General features: G+C 44.9%; 1 pseudogene; it reads left to right on the top strand.

The window, feature by feature from the left end:
- Positions 1 to 1123: 1123 nt before the first annotated feature.
- On the top strand, positions 1124 to 2346 carry LOC129551100 (small ribosomal subunit protein eS4, X isoform-like; annotated as a pseudogene).
- Positions 2347 to 6604: the final 4258 nt, after the last annotated feature.

Consider the following 6604-nt stretch of genomic DNA (forward strand, 5'->3'; position numbering starts at 1 on the left):
GCTGCTCTACAGAGTGAGGATTTCTGGATCCAAGCAAGATTTCAAAAGTCTTTTCTATTAAGCTCAGCAATTTTTAGAAGCCAGCTGTGTCTATCATGCTTTTTTCTAGGTATTGAATATAATATTCTTTCCTCTTCTTTCAAAGATCTTCCTGCAGGCAGCAGCCTGAGTGGGAGGACCAGTGAGGGTGGGTCGGGGGAAGATCACACACCAGGTGCCAGACGTGGCCTCTCCCTGAGTTAGGGCTGGTCTGTTTTGAGTCACTGGGTGACTTCATGTCACCACCTCCATACCCACCACCAGCTCACCCCGGCCTTCACATGTTCTGTCTTCAAGGAACTTGTTGGAGGTGTTAAAGCAAAGGGATGATATGAATCTGAGTCAATAGCTGAACATTTCCCCTCAACTGAAAACATTTCAATGAAAGAAAAAGAAAAAGATAGCATAGTTACCTGATTAAAACCTCATTGCCATCATGCAAGCATGACCTGAAAACGGACAACTTCAGGGCAGTAAACGCTGCTTTCTCCTGATTATTTTAGGGTTTTGTGGGAAGTGATGCTTTTAGAAAAACCATAAAAAATGATAACACTTAATGCTACTGAGCACAGGGCAAAATTAATGTACTCATGTATTGCTTGTCATGATATACTAGTACAATTATTTTGGATTGTTAATGCAAAGCTTTTGTCAAAAAAAATTCACAACTTTTGGCCTAGTCATCCCAATCCAAGGAAGCTACTCTAAAGTAACAAAGAGAAGAAAAAACATACAGGCACAAAACTGCTCATTACAGCATAAAAAGGTCGACCTCGCACAGTCCCAAGTATGTATCATACACTGAAAATATTTGTTGAAAAGCTATATACATATAGCAGTCTGATAATGATTTAATAACTTTATACAAATAAGATGGAATATTACACAGAAATTAAGATTATAATAGAAAGTCTATAAAATATGAGGAAGACTTCATAGTATAAAATTAATATACATTTCAAAATAATATTCAAATTGATTGCAATTAAATAGACATGTGTATGCATGAGGAAAAATAATATGGAAAAATAGAAATAGTTGAGCAAAGTGAGAAGACTGGGAAGAAGGCAGACCTCTTTTCATGCCTAGCACAGCCATGGCTCAGGGTCCCAAGAAGCACCCGAGCACATGGCAGCTCCAAAGCATTGGATGCTGGATAAACTGACTGGTGTGTTTGCCCCTCGTCCATCTACCGGCCCCCACAAGCTGAGGGAATGTCTACCCCTAATCATTTTCCTAAGGAGCAGATTTAAGTATGCCCTAACAGGAGATGAAATGAAGATTTGCATGCAGCATTTCACTAAGATCAATGGCAAAGTCTGCACCGATATAACATACCCTACTGGTTTTATGGATGTCATCAGCATTGATAAGACTGGAGAGAGTCTTCATTTGATCTCTGACACCAAGGATCGCTTTGCTGTTCATCGTATTACACCTGAGGCGGCCAAGTAGAAATTGTGCAGAGTAAAAAAGATCTTTGTGGGGACAAAAGGAATCCTTCATCTGGTGACCCATGATGCTCACACCACCCATTACCCCAACCCCCTCAGCAAGGTGAATGACACCATTCAAACCGACTTGGAGACTGGCAAGATTACTGATTTCATCAAATTTGACACTGGTAACCTGTGTGTGACTGTGAAGAAAGCTGATCGCCGAAGAATCGATGCTTTTGAACTGTGGTGTTGGAGAAGACTCTTGAGAGTCCCTTATACTGCAAGGAGATCCAACCAGTCCATTCTAAAGGAGATCAATCCTGGATGTTCATTGGAGGGACTGATGCTAAAGCTGAAACTCCAATACTTTGGCCACCTCATGAGACGAGTTGACTCACTGGAAAAGACTCTGATGCTGGGAAAGGTTGGGGGCGGGAGGAGAAGGGGACGACGGAGAATGAGATGGCTGGATGGCATCACCGATTCTGTGGACATGAGTTTGAGTGAACTCCGGGAGTTGGTGATGGACAGGGAGGCCTGGCGTGCTGTGATTCATGGGGTCGCGGAGAGTCGGACACGACTGAGCGACTGAACTGAACTGAACTGAACCTGTGTGTGGTGACTGGAGGTGCTAACCTGGGAAGAATTGGTGTGATTACCAACCGGGAGAGACATCAGGTTCTTTTGATGTAGCTCATGTGAAAAATACGAATGGCAACAGCTTTGCCACATGGCTCTCGAACATTTTCTTTACTGGCAAAGGCAACAAACGGTGGATCTCTCTTCCCCGTGGAAAGGGTATTCACCTTACCATTGCTGAGGAGAGAGACAGGAGACCGGCAGCCAAACAGAGCAGTGGATAAAATGATCTCTATGTGATGTGATTGGAAAAGTCTTTGTACTTAATTAAAGATAATACCAAGTGATTAATTTAAAAAAGTGAGAAGATTGAAAGCAATATTTATAATTTTACTAAAGCTGAAGAATTGATGCTTTTGAACTGTGGTGCTGGAGAAGACTCTTGAAGTCCCTTGGACTGCAAGGAGATCCAACCAGTCCATTCTAAGGGAGATCAATCCTGGGTGTTCATTGGAAGGACTGACGCTAAAGCTGAAACTCCAATACTTTGGCCACTTCATGTGACGGGTTGACTCACTGGAAAAGACTCTGATGCTGGGAAGGATTGGGGGCGGGAGGAGAAGGGGATGACAGAGAATGAGATGGCTGGATGGCATCACCGACTCGATGGACATGAGTTTGAGTGAACTCCGGGATTTGGTGATGGACAGGGAGGCCTGGCGTGCTGTGATTCATGGGGTCGCAAAGAGTCGGACATGACTGAGCGACTGAACTGAACTGAACTGAAACTTTCTCTAATCCTGTTGTATTTTCTTTGCCACTTCAGAAGTGCTTCTTACAGAAAGAAACCTACACTACCCGTTAAGACAAGAGATGGCAAAGATCTTTGGGGTTAAATTTAAGCACTCATTTTAAAAGTCATTTTGTATAACTCTTAGACAGTTAACCAGCCTGTGCAGGGGGTGAGGGACGCTGCCCTAGAGGGAAACACTGTAAACATCACTTCAGATCAGTTCCGTTCAGTTCAGTCGCTCAGTCGTGTCCGACTCTTTGCGACCCCATGAATCACAGCACTCCAGGCCTCCCTGTCCATCACCAACTCCCGGAGTTCACTGAAACTCATGTCCATCGAGTCAGTGATGCCATCCAGCTATCTCATTCTCTGTCTTCCCAGTCTCCTCCACTCCTAGCATCAGACTCTTTTACAGTGAGTCAACTTGTCGCATGAGGTGGCCAAAGTATTGGAGTTTCAGCTTTAGCATCAGTCCTTCCAATGAATACCCAGGATTGATCTCCTTTAGAATGGAACTGCCTAAAACAGATTCCTCCCCTATATACTCAGAGTTACTTGACTTCATCTCTCAATAAAAATGAAGGTTGAGGAGCTTCCCTGGTGGCTCAGTGGCAAAGAATCTGCCTGCCTATTTAGGAGCCTCAGGTTCAATCGCTCATCCAGAAAGATCCCACATACCTCAGAGCAACTAGGCCCATGCGCCACAGCTATTAGCTGTGCTCTGAAGCCCATGCACCATAAAGCTGTGCTCAGTAACAAGAGAAGCCACTGCTGGTTGCAACTACAGAAAAGCCTGGACAGTAACGAAGACCCAGAACAGTCAAAAATAATTTTTGTTTTAATGAAGTTTAAATAGCTACTTTGCCCCTGGATCCTCATACTGTTTCTGAAAATACAGTCACCCTGTTTTTATAATGTGGTCACCTTACCTTACTGGGCTAGTTCTGCACGTGTTTAACAGGACTCTTCTTCCCTTCCAGAAGGGCACAAAAAAGAGTGACCCCTGTTTGACACATCACCAAGACAGAGCCGAGAGCCACGTGCAGGGCAAGGGGACTCAGATCAGGCATCTCTTGGGTTTAAGGGATTGGGAGTATCTACTGTGACTCTCAGATGCCTTCTACTCCCCAAAGCACATGCAAAAGCCATGATTTTAAACAGGCAATAAATAGCCAGGCTTAGTTGGTTTAGCAGTAAAGAATCTGCCTGCCAATACAGGAGATGTGAGTTTGATCCTGGGTCAGGAAGATCCCCTACAGCAGGCAATGGCAACTCACCCCAGTATTCTTATCTGGAAAATCCCAAGGACAGAGGAGCCTTGTGGGCTACAGTCCGTGGGGTCATGAAAGAGTCGGACATAACTGAACAACTAAACAACAACCAAGCTTAGTTAAACATGAAGGGTGTGGTGTCCAGAGGGAAAAATAGATACAAATCCTGGAGCCCAGGAGAGGAGTGTGGAAGGGAGAAGGAAATTCTTCCCAGCTCAGCCTCAGTGCTGCTGGGATGACGGGTAATGAAGTGATTGAATACATGTGAGCCTCACGTAGAAAAGGAGATACTACTCTCCTGCCCAAGCACTAAGGAACTCTGATGGAAGGAGGGCAGTCAATCTCCTGACAGATTTCATGGTCAGGCCACCGTATAATATCCTAGCAGTGCCTACTCTGATATTAGACAGGAGATTGGATCTGCTTGCTTCTGTTTTAAACCCACTACCTGCAAAGTACCAGGCATTTGACAAGTATTCTCACCTTCTAATCTCATAATAACTCTGCAGATTAAGTATTATTTTCCCCCACTCTATGGATGAGGAGGCAAAAGTTCAGCAAGCTTTAAAAATTATACCAAGATGCTCACCATAGCAACAGAGTTTCAAACTAGGTCTGCCCTGCTCCCAATATGGTGGTGCCTTTTGCACTCCCCCACACTGTTTCACAAGATCCAGCAAAAGAAGAATTGGGGGTAGAAGAAGAGTTTTGTCCTTAGGAGTGCCCAGGAGTTTGCTCAGAGTCCTCCAATCAAAAAGCATGCTGTACTGGTTTGTGCTCCATCTCCTCTCTTTCCAGTCTTCCCAGTCAACTTCGCTGTGTATCTTTTGAGTTTAGAGAGCATTTGCAAAGCTTTTAATAAATAAGATTCTCTTTTTTGTACAATAGGCATACTAAGTTTGATATTCAAGAAAAAATCAATAAAACTATGTCTAAAAATCAGGAAACAAGGACTTCCCTGGTGGCACAGTGGATAAAAATGCACTTGCCAATGCAGGGAAAACAGGTTCAATCCCTGGTCCAGGAAGATTCCACATGCCAGGGAGCAACTAAGTCCCATGTGCCACTACTACTGAAACCCACATGCCCAGCACCCATGCTCTGCAACAAGAGTAGCCACCACAATGAGAAGCCTGCACACCGCAATGAAGAGTAGTCCCCACTCCCTGAAACTAGAGAAAGCCCATGCAAAACAACGAAGACCCAGTAGAGTCAAAGATAAATAAATAAATATTTTTTAAAAGAGTAAAGCATCCGGAAACAGAGGAGACAATGAGGAAAAACATTATGGTGAATTAATCAACGTAGAGCTCAATTTTCAACTTGGTTTTTACCTATCTTAGCAGAGCTCACAACATCTCCATCCATTATCGTCATGACTGTCTGATGTTCAGTCACTAAGTTGTGTCCAACTCTTTGCCACCCCGTGGACTGCAGCATGCCAGGCTTCCCTGTCCTTCACCATCTCCCAGAGCTTGCCCAAACTCATGTCCATTGAGTTGGTGATGTCATCCAACCATCTCGTCCTCTGTCGTCCCCTTCTCCTTCTGCCTTCAATCTTTCCCAGCATCAGGGTCTTTTCTAATGAGTAGGCTCTTCGTATCAGGTGGCCAAAATGTTGGAGCTTCAGCTTTAGCACCAGTCCTTCCAATGAATATTCAGGGTTGATTTTCTTTAGGTTGTTTATCTAGGACCTAACTGTGATAACATGGAAGAGTTTAAGTCGCCCTACCAAGGCTTGGACTTCAGTGACCAAGAAACTGTAATTAGGTAAGTGCCTTATTCACCAAACAGTCCACCCCTAAGAGATGGCTTTTCCCAGCCTTTACCCTCTTCCAGATCTTTGGCTTCCCTGACCTGAACTGCAAGCACATGCACAGTATACATTACTTCAGAATGGTTCTTCCAGGTCAGTGAACTAGGCCGGCGCTGCAAAACCTGCCTATCCTCCAGGGTAGAAGGAGCCCAGTCCCAGCAAGTTGCCCTGAAGCAGCAGCTGTAAAATGGTGATGGTCTGATACCATTTGTAATTGACACACAATGTGACCTGAGGCTACTCAGCCACCCTGGCTCCAGGAGTCTGGAGGGGATAGCCAGTCCATCCGGCTAAGTCCTGCCTGAGCAAGGAAGTCCAATTTCTTTAACTCTATGTTCAAGGGAGATATGCACCCATGGGTGGGTTACGACTTGGTATTAGGCAGACGCCTTGTTCTCCCAAAACCCACACCTTTGACCTGACGTCTCTGAACCCCTACCTTGTGCCACATCCCTGACTACACTGAGCTTTGCTGAACACGCATGTGCAGCATGCCCCCTTTCAGCAGGTCTTCTGCAGCCAGGGCTCTCCAGATAGGTTTGCCCAGCCACAGTCCTTCCATTGCCTCCAGGATGGAGGGAGAAAACACCCCCAAATCACTCTGAAGCAGAAGTTGGGAATGGACAACAGAGTCTCCTTTAGGATCTGCTGCCTTAAAGCGATCCAG

This window comes from Moschus berezovskii, chromosome 17 (genome assembly GCF_049115385.1).
Source record: "Moschus berezovskii isolate FMDL1 chromosome 17, NW_MosBer_1.0, whole genome shotgun sequence".
Classification (NCBI taxonomy): Eukaryota; Metazoa; Chordata; class Mammalia; order Artiodactyla; family Moschidae; genus Moschus; species Moschus berezovskii.